At 49.0% G+C, this 19,483-nt stretch overlaps 2 long non-coding RNA genes across 2 annotated transcripts; both read left to right on the top strand.

Moving 5' to 3' along the window:
- The first annotated feature begins 11,384 nt into the window (after positions 1-11,384).
- LOC127306260 (uncharacterized) lies at positions 11,385-14,555 on the top strand. The gene is made up of 4 exons (XR_007854547.1): positions 11,385-11,759; positions 11,848-12,077; positions 12,195-12,284; positions 12,925-14,555. It is a non-coding gene; the product is annotated as an uncharacterized lncRNA (long non-coding RNA).
- Positions 14,556-15,740: 1,185 nt separating this feature from the next.
- On the top strand, positions 15,741-18,942 carry LOC127306259 (uncharacterized). Its single transcript, XR_007854546.2, has 5 exons — positions 15,741-16,123; positions 16,212-16,441; positions 16,550-16,648; positions 17,288-17,373; positions 18,706-18,942. It is a non-coding gene; the product is annotated as an uncharacterized lncRNA (long non-coding RNA).
- The last annotated feature ends 541 nt before the right edge of the window (positions 18,943-19,483 follow it).

Below are 19,483 nucleotides of genomic sequence, written 5' to 3'. Positions count from 1 at the left end.
CTTTGTTTTATTTGCTATCGTTGGTTTGCTATAAGAAAATCCAAAAAGATTTTGCTTTATTTGCTTGTTTCCTTTTGTTCTTGTTTCCAATTCGAAAACACCAAAAATATTTGCTGTTCTTCTTTGGTTTTGTAAAGTTCATTATGAGTTCAATGGTCTTCGGTGGCTGGAGCGTGGTTTTCAATCCATATTATTCAAGCTACACAAGTGAAAGGCAATAATGACGATCTACGACAATTCGATTGTGGTGAGAGGCTGGTATGAACTCTATTTGTTTCCAATTTTGTACATATACTCATCCATGTGAGCATGCTTAGTTGGTTCATGTGAGGTATATGTCATTTAAGAAAGCCTAGTAGTTCATGATCTCTCATGTTTAGCTCCAATTTATTAATATGAGTAGCATGTCATGGATGTTTGCTTGCATTGTTTTATTCATAAATAGGTATGACATTGTGGTATCCTCCTCCGAATAATTCATTTGAATCGACTTGGCACATGATCACGCATGCACATGACTGAACAAAAGTCAATTAAGCCTCGATGATTTACTTTGCTTCAGAGTTCTTGTATCACTTTTATGCCTCCGTTAATTTATTTTGCCGCAAGCATGATTATGATAGTGACTGCTCTCTTGATTTGTCGCTCCCCAGTCTATTGCTAGCCTTCACTTGTACTGAGCGGGAACGCTGCTCGTGCTTCCAAACCCCTGAAAACCATGTTGTTCCAAAGTGTCCACCATAAATACCTATGCATGGCATTTCAAACCATTCCAAGTAAATTCTCAAGCGTTACCTTTAAACCTTCAAAATGCTTCTCAATTTGTGTTAATGTTTCATAGCTCATGAGGAAGTATGTGGTGTTTATCTTTCAACCGTGTCATTTACTTTTGACAGACTTTCATAATGGACTAGTGGCACATCCGCTTATCCAATAATTTTGCAAAAAGAGCTGGCAACGGGGTTCCCAGTCCCGATTAACTAATAACTTCATCAATAATTCTCTTCACATGTTTTGCTCTGATTCATCAGTAAGCAACTTAATTTTGTAAATAGACACTCCTCCATGGTATGAGATTGATGGAAGGCACATGAGGATTCGGTTAGCCATGGCTTGTGTAAGCAAAGGTTGGGGGGAGTGTCACCTATAATAAAACTAAAATACGTGTGTAAACAAAAGAGAAGAGGGATGATCTACCTTGCTGGTAGAAATAACGTCCATCATGGGAGCCGCTCCTGAAAGTCTGGTTGGCGAGGTAGTTGGTGTACCCATTACCATTCGTTGACAACAACAAACACCTCTCAAAATAATTTTACTCCTGTTTTAAAAATGAAAAGCTCTAGCGCATGTTAATCCCTGCTTCCCTCTGCGAAGGGTCAATCTTTTACTTTTATGTTGAGTCTTCATCCTTTCTTTGAGCACTTTCTTGAGAGCACAACTGTCATTCTTACTATAATATGCTTGTCCCAAAATATGATTGACTGTGGTATTACTTTGATGCTTTTATCTTTGACAATCTCTATTTCTAGTCTTTCTATGAACATCAGAGGTGCCTGAGCATTTATGTTTTGCTGTTCAAATACGGGCAAGCGAGATACCACTTTATCATATCCTTTTATGAACATTGCAATCCTGCTGATAGACATGATTCATGATGCTTATTATTAATTTGTTGGTACCTTTCCATGATTGACATAGCTATTAGATGATCTTATTTGCATGTATCTTATTATGAATTGCCTAAGAACTTTTCCATGTCATGAGAATATTTACATCATATGAGCAAATGTGTTCGTGAAAGTTCTTTTATCGCACTCAGTTGTTAACTGAATTGCTTGAGGACAAGCAATAAGCTAAGCTTGGGGGGAGTTGATACCTCCAAAACGTATCTACTTTCCCGAACACTTTTGCTATTGTTTTGCCTCTAATTTGTGTATTTTGGATACAACTAACACGGACTAACGCTGTTTTCAGCAGAATTGCTCTGGTGTCTCGTTTTTGTGCAGAAATTCAACTTTCAAGAAAATCCCCGGAATTTATGTCGAAGGTCTTATTTTTCCAGAAGAATCACGGAGCCAGAAGGGCAGACCTGGGGGAGGCCCAGGCCCCCCAGACACTAGGCCGGCGCGGCCCAGGAGGGGTGCGCGCCGCCCTAGCGTGTGGCCTCCTCGGCTGTCCTCCGACGCCCTCCTCTGGACTAATTAAGGGTTTCGATCTAAAAACGCGAGAAAGGAAGTAGAAGTCGCCAGAAACCTCCCAGTACGCCGCCACCGTCGCGAAACTCCATCTCGGGACCAGAAACCCCGTTCTGGCACTCCGCCGGGACGGGGAATTGGAGGAGATCATCGCCATCATCACCACCGATGCCTCTCCATCGACCAACAATGTTTCCCTCATCCATGTGTGAGTAATTCCCCCGCTGTAGGCTGAAGGGGATGGTAGGCATTGGATGAGATTGGTCATGTAATAGCATAAGATTGTTAGGGCATAGTGCCTAGTGTCCGTAATTGGTACTTTGATGATATTGTTGCAACTTGTTATGCTTAATGCTTGTCACTAGGGCCCGAGTGCCATGATCTCAGATCTGAACATGTTATTGTTTCATCATGATATGCATTGTTTTATGATCTTACCTGCAAGTTGTATACACATGTCGCTGTCCGGAACCCGAGGCCCCGAAGTGACAGAAATCGGGACAACCGGAGGGGATGGCAGTGATGTGAGGATCACATGTGTTCACGGAGTGTTAATGCTTTGCTCCGGTACTTTATTAAAAGGAGTACCTTAATATCCAGTACATTCCCTAGAGGCCCGGCTGCCACCGGCTGGTAGGACAAAAGATGTTGTGCAAGTTTCTCATTGCGAGCACGTACGACTATATACGGAACACATGCCTATGGATTGCTTAGTACATGGACACCGTTTTATTATTATCTGCAAATGCCATGCTTTTACTGTTACATGAGTTCCTCTCATCCATGCAACGCCCATCATCCATCCCTGTGCCTACAGTATTTTAATCCAGCTGTTTACTATAATCACTACTGCTGCTGCTATTTCACTACGCCATCGCTATAAAACTCACATTATCGATAAACTCTTGCGAGCAAGTCTGTTTCCAGGTGCAGCTGAATTGAAAACTCCGCTGTTAAGGCTTTCAAGTATTCTCTGTCTCCCCTTGTGTCGAATCAATAAATTGGGTTTTACTTCCTGCGAAGACTGTTGCGATCCCCTATACTTGTGGGTCATCAAATATCTCGAGTAACGTGCCTGTCAGTGACATGCGCACTGTGCCTGGAGCGCGGCAGTGTCAGTGGTCACTTCGGTTCGTCTTCTGTGCCAGCATTTATGGCACCGCACCGGATCCGCGCGGCCGTTCCGGATCCGTGTGGCCCTCCCTGTGTCTTCTGTTTTCCGCGCGTGTATCCGCGCGCCACGTGGCGGCCCACGAACTGAACCGCCGCGGCCCGACGGTTATCGGCCCATTGCACTCTCCCCTTATTTAAGGGGGGAGCGGTCCTCCTTCTTCCTCTTCTCGCACTTGCCCTCTTCTCCTCGCGCTCATAGCTTCTTGCCTCCTGCGCTCCCGTCACTGCCGCTCTCCGCCGCAGTTCTACTCCGACGAACTCCTGCGGTTCCTCCCGCTGCGCCGTGACTCTCCGCCGGGCGGAGGATCTTTGAAGCCCCTCGTTCGCTGCAGCATCGGGTTCCCGCAGGCACCCTCGGCACGCCTACGCCGCCGGCCTTCTCCGACGACCGCAAGCCCGTCGTACCTCCGGCAATCTTCTTCGCCGACGTCTCCACCGCCTCTGGTTGGTCTCAAAATCCCAATCTCTTATTGCTTGTCTTCGCATTTCAGTTCTTGGGGCGCTAGGATATTTATTTCCGCTTTTCTGTTGCTTTTTCCTTCTTTTGTAGATCTTCATACGAGGCTAGAACTTGGGAAAGTTGTTTGTGGGTAGCATCCGGCATCTTTTACCGAATGTCAACCGAACTTTATCTTACCGAGTCTTCCGGCAACAGCCGCCACAGCCAGTCTTCCGGTAAGCTTGAAGCTGAGCCAGACCGGATGGGAGCTTCCTCATCCGTTCCGGATTCTAGCTCCAAGCAAGGCCAAGAAGCCAGCAGCTCCCGCCAAGATTCCGGCGTGGACCTGACCAACATCACTCGGGGAGCTTGGAAAGGCTCCGACGTGACCCAGAAAGACATCGACTGACTGTACCGCTCCCGGAGGATACCGGCACAGGTATCTTGCCGGATTCCGCGTGACGAGGTGGAACCCCAGCCCGAACCCGGAGAGTTCGTTGTTTTTGTTTCTCATTTTGAGCGCGGCTTCGGCCTTCCTGCCTCCGACTTTTTTCGTCAGTTCCTTGACTTCTATAAACTTCAACCACATCACCTTCCTGGCAACGACATCTTTTACCTCTCTTGCTATGTTTCCTTCATGGAGGCCTACGTTGGCCTCCTCCCCACCAAAAAGCTTTCGCTCGCTTCTTCTGCCTTCGGATCAACTCGGTCCAGGGCAAAAACATCCCCAAGCCTAAACCTGTGGTGCGGTGCGGGTCCTGCATCGTGGGTTCCCGCCAAGGGAGCCCCTTTTTCAAGTTCTCCGGCTTGGATTCTTGCCGGGCCTGGCAGGAGACTTTCTTCTACGTGAGGAACACAGATTCCTCAGATTTCATCAACTTGCCGGCTTATAATCCGGCGACGCCCACAAGGACCAACTGGGGCTATCATCCGGGAACCAATCACATCGAGACTAACCGGATAGTCCGATTGCGGGAGAGCCTCAAGAAGGACACGAGGATCTGCTCTGATGATATCATCCGTGCGTTTATCTCACGCCGGGTGCTTCCTCTACAGCGCCGAGCTCATAAGATGAGCCAGATGTGCGGCCCACGTGATCCCACAAAAATCACCGGCCTGACCTTGAGCATAGAGGATGTAGCGCTCAAGGCCAGGCAAATCTATAATACGGACATGCCCTTGGATTGGAAATGGGGCCTCCTTCCGCTTTGCGCCATGAACCCTCCAACAGCTGAAGTAAGAACTCGAGTAATCCGGGTTGTTTTTCGGTAACTCCTCAACGCATAACTAACCAACTATTCTCTTTTTCAGGCCTGCGAACGCTTCCCTCGCCTCGCTGAGGAGGTGCGTGCTCCTTTCCAGAGGCGCGATCTGGACAAGGTTGATCCGGATCCTTACGTGATCTGGACCAAAAGCAAGATGAGCCGCTCCCAGGCTTCACGTCCTGGTAACTTTTATGGCAAGGACTCTGGTTCTGACGATGAGGTTACGATACTGGAGGTATCTTTCTTTTTCCGTTTTCTCGTGTATCATATTTTTTGTACCCGCTCCTTCAACCGATGCCAACCCACAGGTCGTGGAGTGCGCCACCCCGCTTCAGGCTGAGTGCGGGGCCGAGTTCCTGGAGAAGCTCGTCTCCGAGGGCCGTAAGAAGAAGGCGCGCACGCCTGAGGTCGGCTCCAGCAAGATCCCTCCGACGAAACGCTCCCGGATTGAAATCGCCGGAAGGACGGTGACCACCAAGCGCTACCGGAAACGGGATATGCCGGTGGCTACCGGGTGAGTTTCTGCTTTTACTTTTTATCTCAAGTCTTTTTTGCCTCCAGACTTTCCTTTGTTTCCGGATTCCCTGTTTCCGGTTTCCTCTCTGAACCTTCTTTTTCTATCTTTCCAGGCCTCCCTTGAAGATCTCCAAAAGCGGCTCTGGCATGAAGCCGAAGACTTCTGGGGACGCCGCCAGGGGCACCCCTCCTCCTCAGCAAAGTCCGGTACCATCTGGTGCCGGCAACCTTTTTGCCTCCCTCGTGGGGGGCAACACAAGTTCGGGGCGCGCGGCCCCCAAACCTTCTGAACACCGCGCGGAGGGGGACTTCGTCTCCCCTCCAAAAACCCAAGACACCGGCTCCAGCAACACCGGCGCCGACACCGAAGAAGCCGGGCAAACGGAACCTCTGGTTCCTCCTGCTTTGAAGTAGAAGAAGAAGAAATCTTCCTCCCCCTCCAAGGTCGTGCCAGAGTCTTCCGGGCCAGCCATCTCCTCTCCGGCGAAGGATGCTTTGGGAGCTCCTGAGCCACCCAAAACTGCGCCATCTCCTCCTCCGGCAACCTCTGTCGGGAAGCCGGCTCCTGCCAAGCCCACGCCGCCAGAGACTGCGGCCATGGACCCGTCTTCCGGTTCGCGGACGATGGTCCTGCACACCAGGCGAGCCGCCGTGATGGCCTCCGAGGCGGCCTCCGCCCAGATCGGCCGGATCACAGAGTTCCAATGCCAAGGAACCGAGCTGGGCCATCTGCTCGATTACGCTGGGAAGTGGAATCGGGCGGATCTAACGCCGGCGACGCGGGACCTTGGCAAGGACAAGCTTCCTGCGGTCGACCCCTCCGGCCCCCGCAGCACCATCCAACACTTTGGCCGGCTGCTCCGCGCGGTCAAGGAATTTGACAACGCCTGGCATGATGCCAGCAGCAACATGACGGTAAGCCAGACAACTGATGACCCACAAGTATAGGGGGTGTATCGTAGTATTTTCAATAAGTAAGAGTGTCGAACCCAACGAGGAGCAGAAGGTGTTGACAAGCAGTTTCGATGAAGGATTCATTGTAAATGCTCACAGACAAGTATTCAGGGGGTTTTGATGTAGCAGTTGAATAAAGTACGAGTAAGTAAAGTGCGAGAGAAATAATTGCAGTGAGTGGCCCAATCCTTTTTAGCACAAAGGACAAGCCGGTTTGTTTACTTATAATGACCAAACGATCTTGAGGACACACGGGAATTTAGTCTAGTGCTTTCGCTTCATATAGCTGATTAATCTTCATTGTTTTGATAAGTGTTGTGTGGGTGAACCTATGCTAATGCACCGCCCTTCCTAGGACTAATACATACTTGTGATTATACCCCTTGCAAGCATCCGCAACTACAAGAAAGTAATTAAGATAAATCTAACCACAGCCTTAAACTCTGAGATCCTGCTATCCCTCCTGCATTGATATACCAACGGGGGTTCAGGTTTCTGTCACTCCGGCAACCCGGCAATTAGCAAACGAGTACAAGATGTATTCCCCTAGGCCCATAAAGGTGAAGTATCATGTAGTCGACGGTCACATGACACCACTAGAAGAATAACACCACAACTTAAATATCATAACATTGAATATTACTCAACCATAATTCACTACTAACATTTAGACTTCACCCATGTCCTCAAGAACTAAACGAACTACTCACGAGACATCATATGGAACATGATCAGGGGTGATATGATGATGAATAACAATCTGAACATAAACCTTGGTTCAATGGTTTCACTCAATAGCATTAATAACAAGTAGAAATCAATACCGGGAGAGTTTCCCCTATCAAACAATCAAGATCCAACCCAAATTGTTACAATGGTGATGATGTGCAGCGGTGGAGACGGCGGTGATGTTGATGGAGATGATGATGATGGTGATGGAGATGATGTCCAGCTCGATGTCGGTGACGATGGCATCGATTTCCCCCTCCGGGAGGGAATTTCCCCGGCAGATTTCAGCCTGCCAGAGAGCTCTTTTCTCTCTGGTGTTTTCCGCCCCGCAGAGGCGGCTGTGATTCTTCGCGACTATCCTCCGGAGCTAAGATTTTCGGGACGAAGAAGTACCCGAAGGAGAGGAGGCCAGAGGGGGCTATGGGCCCCCTCCCCACATGGCGGCACGGCTAGGGCAGGCCCCGCGCCGGCCTGTAAGGGGAGCCCATGGCGGCCCTCCTCGGCTCCTCCTTTTGGCTCCCTTCGTCTTCTGGAAAAATAGGATTTTTCATATAATTCCCGTCAATTGTTGATCTTCCTAAATATTGCATTCTGATGGCGCTTTTTCCAGCAGAATCCTGACTCCGGTGCGTGATCCTCCAATAATCATGAAACATGCAAAATAGATGAAATAACATAAGTATCACCTCAAAATATGAAATATATCAATGAATAACAGTAAGTTATGATATAAAATAGTGATGCAAAATGGACGTATCAACAACTCAATCTCTTTTACCGAAATCTCTTCTTTCCAAAATCTGAAGATTTTGTATATCCTCCCAGTCCCCGAGTTTCGGGTTGAGAGCGTAGCTCTTAGCGCGAAACTTTGCTAAAAACACAAAAAACCGGCATAGCCAGTCCCCGAGTTTCGGGTTGAGAGCGCCGCACTTAGCGCGAAACTCTTCTCTTGCCGGCATCTTTCTTACCGAAAATCTTTTCAACTTGAACAGAGCACGGCGGACGCCCGGAAGCAGCTCTTTCAGGAGTTTCTGTGGGAGCACCGGGAGCTGTCCGAAGCGCACAGCAAGTGCCAAGGTTAGTCTTTGCTCATCCGACTTCTTTTTACCGGTTGCTTTTGCTTTCCAGCACTTGCTTAACTTTTTATATTTCAGCGCTTCCGGAAGTCTCCTTCGAGGATCTTTCCGCCGAGCTCGCCGCCCTCAAAGGTACTATCTTTTCCGCTTGTTTCACCGTGCCGGTTTTTCGCTTGTTAACAAAACTTTTCCGGATTCAGCTGAAAAGGAGCAGCTCACCTCCGCGCACCGCGAGCTGAAGGAGCAGGACATGCAGGCTGAGCTCCGGCATGCGCGTGAGCTCAAGGAAGCCAAAGCCGCAGCAGAGGCCAAGCTCGACGAAACTCTGAAGGAGTATACCGACTCCACTGCTGGGCTGCGGAAGGAGCTGGAGGAGGATGCTGCTGCGCGGAAGGTTGCGCAGGATAAGATCGCCCAGCTCACCGCTGATCAGACTGACTATGATCAGATGGTGATGCAGATCGACTCCCTCGCCTGCAGTAAGTGATTCCTCCCTTTTTTCCGTTGCCTAGAAGCTCCTAGTTTATGCCGGTATGTTCTCACACCTGTTGCTCTTTTTTCTCTTTTTCTTTGTAGGGATCTTCCCGGGCTCCCAGAGGCATGGAGTTGCCAAGGTCACGGAGCATAGGGCCAAGCAAGTTCTGCCAAGCGCGGATGCGCCCTGGGACGGCTACGACTATCTGGTCGCGCTTTCCGCTAGGATCCAGCATATGCGTTCCGTGGACCGGCATCTTGCCGATCTTCCGGATGCTGCCATCCAGGTCCTGAAGGTGCTCTGGCCAGGGGAGCCGATTCCGGATAACGTCTCGCTCATCTCCGACCGCCTGAAGGATGCATGCCACAGGATCCGCGAGTGGAGGTGCTCTGCTGCTCGAGCCGGAGCGGATGCGGCGCTGCGCATCGCATGCTCTTGGTATGATGACCTGGACTTGGACGCCTTCCACGCCCTGCGTGGCGACTCGCCTTCTGAGAATGATCCGGTCCGCGTTGCCAAGCGTCAGGACCACGCCTACCACATTGCCGAATTCGCCCACTTCCGCACCTTCATCCCTCCTCCCCCGACGTAAAGGATGCAATCTCCGATGACGAAGGAGTCGCTGAGGACGAGGAGGATGAGGATGCCGAAGAAGGCGCAGCAGATCCGGAAGAAGGTGACGCTCCTCCGGAAGCTCCTGCGGCTGACGAGCAGCCTCCAATCGCCTGAACTTGCTATCTTGTGCCCTGTTATATCTGTTGCCTCAAAAACTTTAAGCTTGTTAAATTCTATCCCGGTATGCCGGGGTTTATGGTGTAAGATAAAACTTAGCATTTCTTTTGCTTGTGCTACAACAATTATGCCGGTATCTGTTTACCGGTAACTTATTTAAGTTAAGTTTCATGCGCTAACTTAGCACTTTACATATTGCTTGCTTTGCTCTTGCACTTTGAAGATTCCGGAATTGTTTCGGCATCCAATCCGATGCACACTTGGTTCTTTCGCTTTGCCTCTGCCTACCTCTCTGGGTTTTTTGGCGTATGAGTCACAAAGTTCTTTTGCCAAGCAAGCATTTTCTTGAACTTAGAAAAAATTCGAAATTTTTCACAAAAAACCGGTATAACCGGGGTTAGCTAAATTTTTCTGGATTGATTGTTCCCATTCATCCTTTTCGTGTTTCACGTGCTTAGTTCCTACCGGTTTATCTTTCTTGCCATGAAGCCGGTCTACGGACAACAGCATAGTCGAAGACTCCGGTAGGTTTAACACGTTATTAAACCGGAAAGAAAAAATGTTCACCAAGCAACCGGTAAACTGAAAAAATAAACACATTACATGCAATTTTCGGTGGAGGCAGTCCCCGAGATTCATTTGAGGTGCCAGCATCTTTATTCATAGTATTTAAGGTACAAAAAAGAACCTCTTACAGCACAACTTCAGGAATAGAAAGGACGCAGTAGTGCTATGTTCCATGGGCGCTTGGTTTCTTCTCCGGACCTGTCCGCCTTGCCTTTCTTCGATTCCTGTGCATCGATTAAGTAGTAGGCATCATTGTGCAGAGCCTTGCTCACAACGAAAGGTCCTTCCCACGGGGGTGAGAGCTTGTGGTGTCCCTCAGTGCGCTGCACTAGGCGTAACACCAGATCTCCTTCCCGGAAAACCCTCGGGTTCACCTTCCGGCTATGATAGCGTCTGAGATTCTGCTGGTATATGGCTGTTCTTGCCAAAGCCAGCTCTCTTGCTTCTTCTAGCAAGTCCACATCGTTTTCTCGGGCCTCTTTTACCTCTTCTTCGGTATAGAGTTGAACCCATGGTGAATCATGAATGATATCGGTTGGGATTACGGCCTCCGCCCCATAAACCATGAAGAACGGAGTGTATCCGGTAGACCGGTTTGGTGTTGTCCGGATGCTCCACAGCACGGATGGTAGCTCATCTAGCCAACATCCTGATGACTTTTGAAGCGGTTCAATCAGCCTTGGCTTGATACCGAAAAGCACCAGAGCATTTGTGTAACGGCCCCGGGTAGAACTCCCTATTAGATTTGCTTGTGCTTTTTCTTTTGTGCATCATTATGCATCATGCATCATATCATTCACAAGATTTTATTAAATAAAAATTATTTCTCCAATAAAAACTATTTGTGTTTCCCTCTCATATGGTTTTATTAATAAACCTCCCCTCCCTCTTCTTTTTGCAAAACCCTAAACACAAACTAAATTAAGTAACTATTTTTCAAATGTTTCAAACATCAAACATTTTTGTGGTGTTGTTTTGGTTTTTGTTTCAAATTGAATTTCAAAACAGTTTGCAAAATAAAAAGAAAAACCCTCTTCCCCTAACCCTTGGGCCTCTCCCTCTCTGGCCCATCCTCTCTCTCTCTCTCTCTCTCTCTTTTCTTTCCCTCCTCCACCGCAAGGCCCAAGTCACCAGCAAGGCCAGCCCACACGGTATCCCTTTCAGCCTCGTACCGCTTCGACAAGGTCACGAAGAAGCTCCCATGTTCGTCGTTTTCCCTTCACGAGAAGGACGTGAGCGAGCAGCTCGTCCGCTCCTCACCTGCTCCCTTCCCCGCATGATCCTCCCTTCCCCTTTCTGCTTTATCTCTGGACCACGCCGTCTTTTTCTCCTCGCACACGCCTCTCTCGCCTCGCTATTTTCTTCTACTGCAAGTCAAAACGGGAGAGGAGGAAAATCCCCATCGCCACCGTGCCTTCCTCACCGTCGCCTGGCCAGCTCCGACCACCCCTCGCCTCACCGACGCCACGTCGAGCTCCCCCTCGTCGTCCTCTTCAATCCCCTGCAAGGAATCGTACTCGCGCGCTTTGAATCGCCACCGTTCTCGCCGTTTTCTTCTCCGACCCCGGCAGACTTCTTCGCCGATTCCGCCGCCGTCCGACGTCCTCCGCCTCCATCAACCTCACCAACGTCTTCCAGGTGTTGTCCTCGACCTCCTGGACCTTGAGTTCGTCTCGTTCCCTCTCAGCATCTTGTCCCGTCGCTGACCACCGTCCTCCTCCCGCAGATGCCCGTCTCCGACCAAGCTCAGGTGGCCCCCAAGTGTCGCGCCGCCCGTTTTGGGTTCACCACGGCGAGGCACGGCTCCTGCGCCCACTTCCCCGTCTCAGACCGGCCTCCCTCGTCGAGGCCACCATCGAGCCCGCGCTTCCTCCGCCACAGACTCCGCCGGCTCCGCCTCTTCCTCGTCGACCCGAGCGCCCCCAAACCTTCCTACCTCGCCACGAACCTCCCGCGGTGAGCCACCGTTCCTTCCCTCCTTTTTCTGCCACCGCTCGCCGCCGGATTTTGGGCGCCGACCTCAGTCCCGCCGCCGTGCCTCACTGCATCTGCCTTTTCTTTCATTTTCATCAGATAAGTAGCAACAGTAGATGGTTCGCCACGGTGGCAGCCAGCGTGGCGCGTGGGCCCCTTCGTCAGCGACCAGGGCTGGATCCCCTCTCGGTGAGAAAACATGCCAGATCTAGATCTGGCAACCTTTTGCATCTAGCCCCCTGGCCCTTTTAAAATGTAAACCCGCAGCCCCTGGCGTGGAAGTTTTCCACGGTAACCCCAGCTTCTTTCAAAAATAACCCGGGGTCCTCCCCTGACCCTGTTTTTGTTTTCGGGTCCTTGCCCCAATTAAATAATCTGTTTTCCATTTTGATTAATAATATACTTAATATGTTAATAACTTTTGATTGCTAACTCGAAATGAAAAGTGTTCTATATGGAAATTGATCAGAAAATTGAGAGGAACATTAATATGCCATCCATTCATCGGTTTCCATCTTGCATCATGTCGCGCGTTGATAGTTATACATGTTCACCTAACATATATGCGGAGTATTTCGGATATCCACCTAAGGTTTCCCCGCTCTGTTTAATATTGAAGTAGCGCACCCCTGCCATGTCTTGCCATGCTAATCAACACTTAACTTTGCTGGTAGAAAATGCAATGCCAACCTAATTGTTTGTCCGGGGTTCCGACTCCGATTAATATGATAAGTTGCATTGCACCATCTATGCCATGTCATGCATATCATCTTCATCATGCTGCTTCTTCTTCCGTAGTAGTAAGACTTGCATACGTTGTGTGTTCCAGCATTTGCTTCTTCACGGATAGAATCACGAAGTGTTGATGTGAGATACGACGAGTTCTCCGACAAGTTCTTCTGCAGCTTTTCACAGGAGAGCCCTCTCTCTTCACCTATTATACACTCTCCCTCGCATTTCTATCCTTATGTTGCGCTTCTTTATCGAGTCACGTGTCCTATTCCACTTGTTTACCATAATAATCCTATATGTATCATTCCTCACCCATAGTCGTTGCTTGATGTTTGAGCCTTGCGAGTCGTAGGCGTGTTTAGGCTCTGTTGTTTATCTCGATCTGTTATCGGGAAATGTTGGGTTGTTGGGAGGTTATCACATGCTATATCAGTTGTTGGAGATACACATGCTTTTCTTAATTGTTAACAACTAAAATTGTAAGCAGAGGCATATGTGAGCCCCTTTGCGAAAGCATCGGAACTTTGACTTGCTGATGTCCCCTAGGACCCGAGTTCTTGTTATCTGTTCCGAGATTGAGCGCTCTACCCATGCGTGGGGACGATTATTGGGACCCCCCCTCACCCATTACCTTTTCTCAAGTTAGTTGAAAAGGGGGCCACAACCTTGGTTTTATTTTCCTATGCCATGTATGCCATGCTTTATTACTGTTGCCTTCGGGTGTTTACTTACTGTTGCCTTCGGGTGTTTACTTCCTGTTGCCTTCGGGTGTTTATATTCTGTACTGTACCCCGCGGGATGTTTAGCGAAGCTTGTGGTTTGCACGCCTAGCCGCCGACGCAAACCCTGAGTCCGTCTCGGAGTACGGCCGGACTTCGTCACGGGTAGCTTAGTCGGGTGCCCCCCCTAGACTTTCTTGTTGAACTGGGAACGGTCTTGTTGTGAGACATCCACCTGTCGTAAGTGGGTCGAGCATGCGTATGGTTACATTTGGGCAACCCCTGCAGGGTGTACATCTTATCGATAAGCCGTGTCCGCGGTTATGGACGACTTGGAATTGTATAGCTTGATCATAGAACAACTTACACCTTATACTTGTTGTTAATAATCTGATAATAACTTGCGTAATAATATAGCATTACTACAACCGATACCTAATAAAAATTGTCCACCGTTGAGTGCCTTTTACATTGCCTCTTCGCAATTGTTGGAGGGGATATGTGTAATCGGCTGGGTTATGTTTGTGTAGTATTTTATCTGACACCTTGTGCGCTCTCTTATCTTATCTGATTAGACGGATGTTGTAGCGTGTCTCTATTGGTTATAGTTTAGCTGCCGCTAAACCTACCATATAGCCCCCGGCGATATATATATTATACTCGCCCGGCGAGCATAGCCATTTCTAGTCTCGCTAAGTACGTGCCGGAGTTCGTTCCTTGGTACTTACTCTCGCCTTTTCCCCTTTCTCTTTTGCTTCCTCCCTCTTGTCGGCAACCGATGGCCCGACTTTGACAGGTACAAGATGACGACGTTAGCAAGGTTACCCTTCCGGCTTGGCCTGGGCAGGGTTATGGACGCCACTGGTTATCTTCAGGACTCTTAGTCCAAGTTGTATCTTGTCCGTACTCGGATGTATTCGATCTTCTGTATGATTCGGATCTTTGTATGTATCTATTTGTATCTTGACTCGTTGGAGTCGTTGTTGTAATATATGTATCTTGTGGGCTCTATTGTAATCCTGTTGTAATGTTACCACTCGTGTTAATTCCTCTGGCATCACGTGTGTGATTCGTCGCGCACGTCGTGTCGGAGGGCGTCTCTGGATCGATATCGTGCGGATTTCGGTGGGTTCGCTGGGATCCACATGGTACCGGTTCCGGGGCGTCACAAGTTGGTATCAGAGCTCAGGTTGACGGTACCCCACTAGTCCAGCCTGTAGGATAACCTTGCCAACGGACGTTGTTGTGTCTAGTGTCAAAACCTATTTTCTGAAAACTCGTTGGGTAGATCTGATTAGTTCTGATTTTTCTCCTTACCTATATTCTTTCTCCTCTTACCTTTGCGAGTTTTGAATCTTCTCTTATCTGAGTTCTCTGAGTCTTAGGTTCGACGCGGGTTGGACGATCTCCGCCTTTATCCTAATAGGTCCGATCTTCGAAGGATCCGACAGAAGCGCATCATCAACAACGGAACAACGACTTCTTGTTAGTGGTGTCGACCTTCCTTCATGGAGCAAGAATTCTTGTTAGTGGTGTCGAGGAGATCGACACGTCGCCTGAAGATCCGATAGTTCACCTCTCTCCCCCGTACCTTGAGGTGGAACCTCGGGGCGAGGTTCCTTGTTAGTGGTGTCGATTGTAACGGCCCCGGGTAGAACTCCCTATTAGATTTGCTTGTGCTTTTTCTTTTGTGCATCATTATGCATCATGCATCATATCATTCACAAGATTTTATTAAATAAAAATTATTTCTCCAATAAAAACTATTTGTGTTTCCCTCTCATATGGTTTTATTAATAAACCTCCCCTCCCTCTTCTTTTCGCAAAACCCTAAACACAAACTAAATTAAGTAACTATTTTTCAAATGTTTCAAACATCAAACATTTTTGTGGTGTTGTTTTGGTTTTTGTTTCAAATTGAATTTCAAAACAGTTTGCAAAATAAAAAGAAAAACCCTCTTCCCCTAACCCTTGGGCCTCTCCCTCTCTGGCCCATCCTCTCTCTCTCTCTCTCTCTCTCTCTCTCTCTCTCTATTTTCTTGCCCTCCTCCACCGCAAGGCCCAAGTCACCAGCAAGGCCAGCCCACACGGTATCCCTTTCAGCCTCGTACCGCTTCGACAAGGTCACGAAGAAGCTCCCCTGTTCGTCGTTTTCCCTTCACGAGAAGGACGTGAGCGAGCAGCTCGTCCGCTCCTCACCTGCTCCCTTCCCCGCATGATCCTCCCTTCCCCTTTCTGCTTTATCTCTGGACCACGCCCTCATTTTCTCCTCGCACATGCCTCTCTCGCCTCGCTGTTTTCTTCTACTGCAAGCCAAAACGGGATAGGAGGAAAATCCCCATCGCCACCGTGCCTTCCTCACCGTCGCCTGGCCAGCTCCGACCACCCCTCGCCTCACCGACGCCACGTCGAGCTCCCCCTCGTCGTCCTCTTCAATCCCCTGCAAGGAATCGTCCTCGCGCGCGTTGAATCGCCACCGTTCTCGCTGTTTTCTTCTCCGACCCCGGCAGACTTCTTCGCCGATTCCGCCGCCGTCCGACGTCCTCCGCCTCCATCAACCTCGCCAACGTCTTCCAGGTGTTGTCCTCGACCTCCTGGACCTTGAGTTCGTCTCGTTCCCTCTCAGCATCTTCTCCCGTCGCTGACCACCGTCCTCCTCCCGCAGATGCCCGTCTCCGACCAAGCTCAGGTGGCCCCCAAGTGTCGCGCCGCCCGTTTTGGGTTCACCACGGTGAGGCACGGCTCCTGCGCCCACTTCCCCGTCTCAGACCGGCCTCCCTCGTCGAGGCCACCATCGAGCCCGCGCTTCCTCCGCCACAGACTCCGCCGGCTCCGCCTCTTCCTCGTCGACCCGAGCGCCCCCAAACCTACCTACCTCGCCACGAACCTCCCGCGGTGAGCCACCGTTCCTTCCCTCCTTTTTCTTCCACCGCTCGCCGCCGGATTTTGGGCGCCGACCTCAGTCCCGCCGCCGTGCCTCACTGCATCTGCCTTTTCTTTCAGTTTCATCAGATAAGTAGCAACAGCTGATGGTTCGCCACGGTGGCAGCCAGCGTGGCGCGTGGGCCCCTTCGTCAGCGACCAGGGCTGGATCCCCTCTCGGTGAGAAAACATGCTAGATCTAGATCTGGCAACCTTTTGCATCTAGCCCCCTGGCCCTTTTAAAATGTCACCCCGCAGCCCCTGGCGTGGAAGTTTTCCACGGTAACCCCAGCTTCTTTCAAAAATAACCCGGGGTCCTCCCCTGACCCTGTTTTTGTTTTCGGGTCCTTGCCCCAATTAAATAATCTGTTTTCCATTTTGATTAATAATATACTTAATCTGTTAATAACTTTTGATTGCTATCTCGAAATGAAAAGTGTTCTATATGGAAATTGATCAGAAAAATGAGAGGAACATTAATATGCCATCCATTCATCGGTTTGCATCTTGCATCATGTCGCGCGTTGATAGTTATACATGTTCACCTAACATATATGCGGAGTATTTCGGATATCCACCTAAGGTTTCCCCGCTCCGTTTAATATTGAAGTAGCGCACCCCTGCCATGTCTTGCCATGCTAATCAACACTTAACTTTGCTGGTAGAAAATGCAATGCAACCTAATTGTTTGTCTGGGGTTCCGACTCCGATTAATATGATAAGTTGCATTGCACCATCTATGCCATGTCATGCATATCATCTTCATCATGCTGCTTCTTCTTCCGTAGTAGTATGACTTGCATACGTTGTGTGTTCCAGCATTTGCTTCTTCACGGATAGAATCACGAAGTGTTGATGTGAGATACGACGAGTTCTCCGACAAGTTCTGCTGCAGCTTTTCACAGGCGAGCCCTCTCTCTTCACCTATTATACACTCTCCCTCGCATTTCTATCCTTATGTTGCGCTTCTTTATCGAGTCACGTGTCCTATTCCACTTGTTTACCATAATAATCCTATATGTATCATTCCTCACCCATAGTCGTTGCTTGATGTTTGAGCCTTGCGAGTCGTAGGCGTGTTTAGGCTCTGTTGTTTATCTCGATCTGTTATCGGGAAATGTTGGGTTGTTGGGAGGTTATCACATGCTATATCAGTTGTTGGAGATACACATGCTTTTCTTAATTGTTAACAACTAAAATTGTAAGTAGAGGCATATGTGAGCCCCTTTGCGAAAGCATCGGAACTTTGACTTGCTAATGTCCCCTAGGACCCGAGTTCTTGTTATCTGTTCCGAGATTGAGCGCTCTACCCATGCGTGGGGACGATTATTGGGACCCCCCCTCACCCATTACCTTTTCTCAAGTTAGTTGAAAAGGGGGCCACAACCTTGGTTTTATTTGCCTATGCCATGTATGCCATGCTTTATTACTGTTGCCTTCGGGTGTATACTTACTGTTGCCTTCGGGTGTTTACTTCCTGTTGCCTTCGGGTGTTTATATTCTGTACTGTACCCCGCGGGACGTTTAGCGAAGCGTGTGGTTTGCACGCCTAGCCGCCGACGCAAACCCTGAGTCCGTCTCGGAGTACGGCCGGACTTCGTCACGGGTAGCTTAGTCGGGTGGCCCCCCTAGACTTTCTTGTTGAACTGGGAATAGTCTTGTTGTGAGACATCCACCTGTCGTAAGTGGGTCGAGCATGCGTATGGTTACATTTGGGCAACCCCTGCAGGGTGTACATCTTATCGATAAGCCGTGTCCGCGGTTATGGACGACTTGGAATTGTATAGCTTGATCATAGAACAACTTACACCTTATACTTGTTGTTAATAATCTGATAATAACTTGCGTAGTAATATAGCATTACTACAACCGATACCTAATAAAAATTGTCCACCGTTGAGTGCCTTTTACATTGCCTCTTCGCAATTGTTGGAGGGGATATGTGTAATCGGCTGGGTTATGTTTGTGTAGTATTTTATCTGACACCTTGTGTGCTCTCTTATCTTATCTGATTAGACGGATGTTGTAGCGTGTCTCTATTTGTTATAGTTTTGCTGCTGCTAAACCTACCATATAGCCCCCGGCGATATATATATTATACTCGCCCGGCGAGCATAGCCATTTCTAGTCTCGCTAAGTACGTGCCGGAGTTCGTTCCTTGGTACTTACTCTCGCCTTTTCCCCTTTCTCTTTTGCTTCCTCCCTCTTGTCGGCAACCGATGGTCCGACTTTGACAGGTACAAGATGACGACGTTAGCAAGGTTACCCTTCCGGCTTGGCCTGGGCAGGGTTATGGACGCCACTGGTTATCTTCAAGACTCTTAGTCAAAGTTGTATCTTGTCCGTACTCAGACGTATTCGATCTTCTGTATGATTCGGATCTTTGTATGTATCTATTTGTATCTTGACTCGTTGGAGTCGTTGTTGTAATATATGTATCTTGTGGGCTCTATTGTAATCCCGTTGTAATGTTACCGCTCGTGTTAATTCCTCTGGCATCACGTGTGTGATTCGTCGCGCACGTCGTGTCGGAGGGCGTCTCTGGATCGATATCGTGCGGATTTCGGCGGGATCGCTGGAATCCTCAGGATGGGGCGTCACAATTTGTCCTTTCAACCTGGCCATTGCCTTGCGGGTGTGCTACGGAGCACAAATCCAACCAGATATTGTTATCCTCACAAAACCTTTTGAACTCACCTTGAGCAAAGTTTGTGCCATTGTCCGTGATGATGCTATGCGGGTATCCATACCGCAAGATCACATCTTTTAAGAATTTCACAGCTGTATGCCCATCACACTTTGCGATAGGCTTCACTTCCAACCATTTGGTGAACTTATCCACCATTACCAGCACATGTGTCATGTTGCCTCTTGCGGTTTTAAATGGACCTACCATGTCAAGGCACCAAACAACAAATGGCCACGTCAATGGTATAGTTTTGAGACCAGACGCTGGGGTATGATTTTGCTTGGCGTACCGCTGGCAGCCGTTGCATTTTCGTACTAAGTCCTCGG

Source organism: Lolium perenne, chromosome 6 (genome assembly GCF_019359855.2).
Source record: "Lolium perenne isolate Kyuss_39 chromosome 6, Kyuss_2.0, whole genome shotgun sequence".
NCBI classification, from domain to species: domain Eukaryota; kingdom Viridiplantae; phylum Streptophyta; class Magnoliopsida; order Poales; family Poaceae; genus Lolium; species Lolium perenne.
The sequence above is the reverse complement of the archived record's forward strand: the minus strand, read 5'-3'. Positions and strand labels throughout refer to the sequence as shown.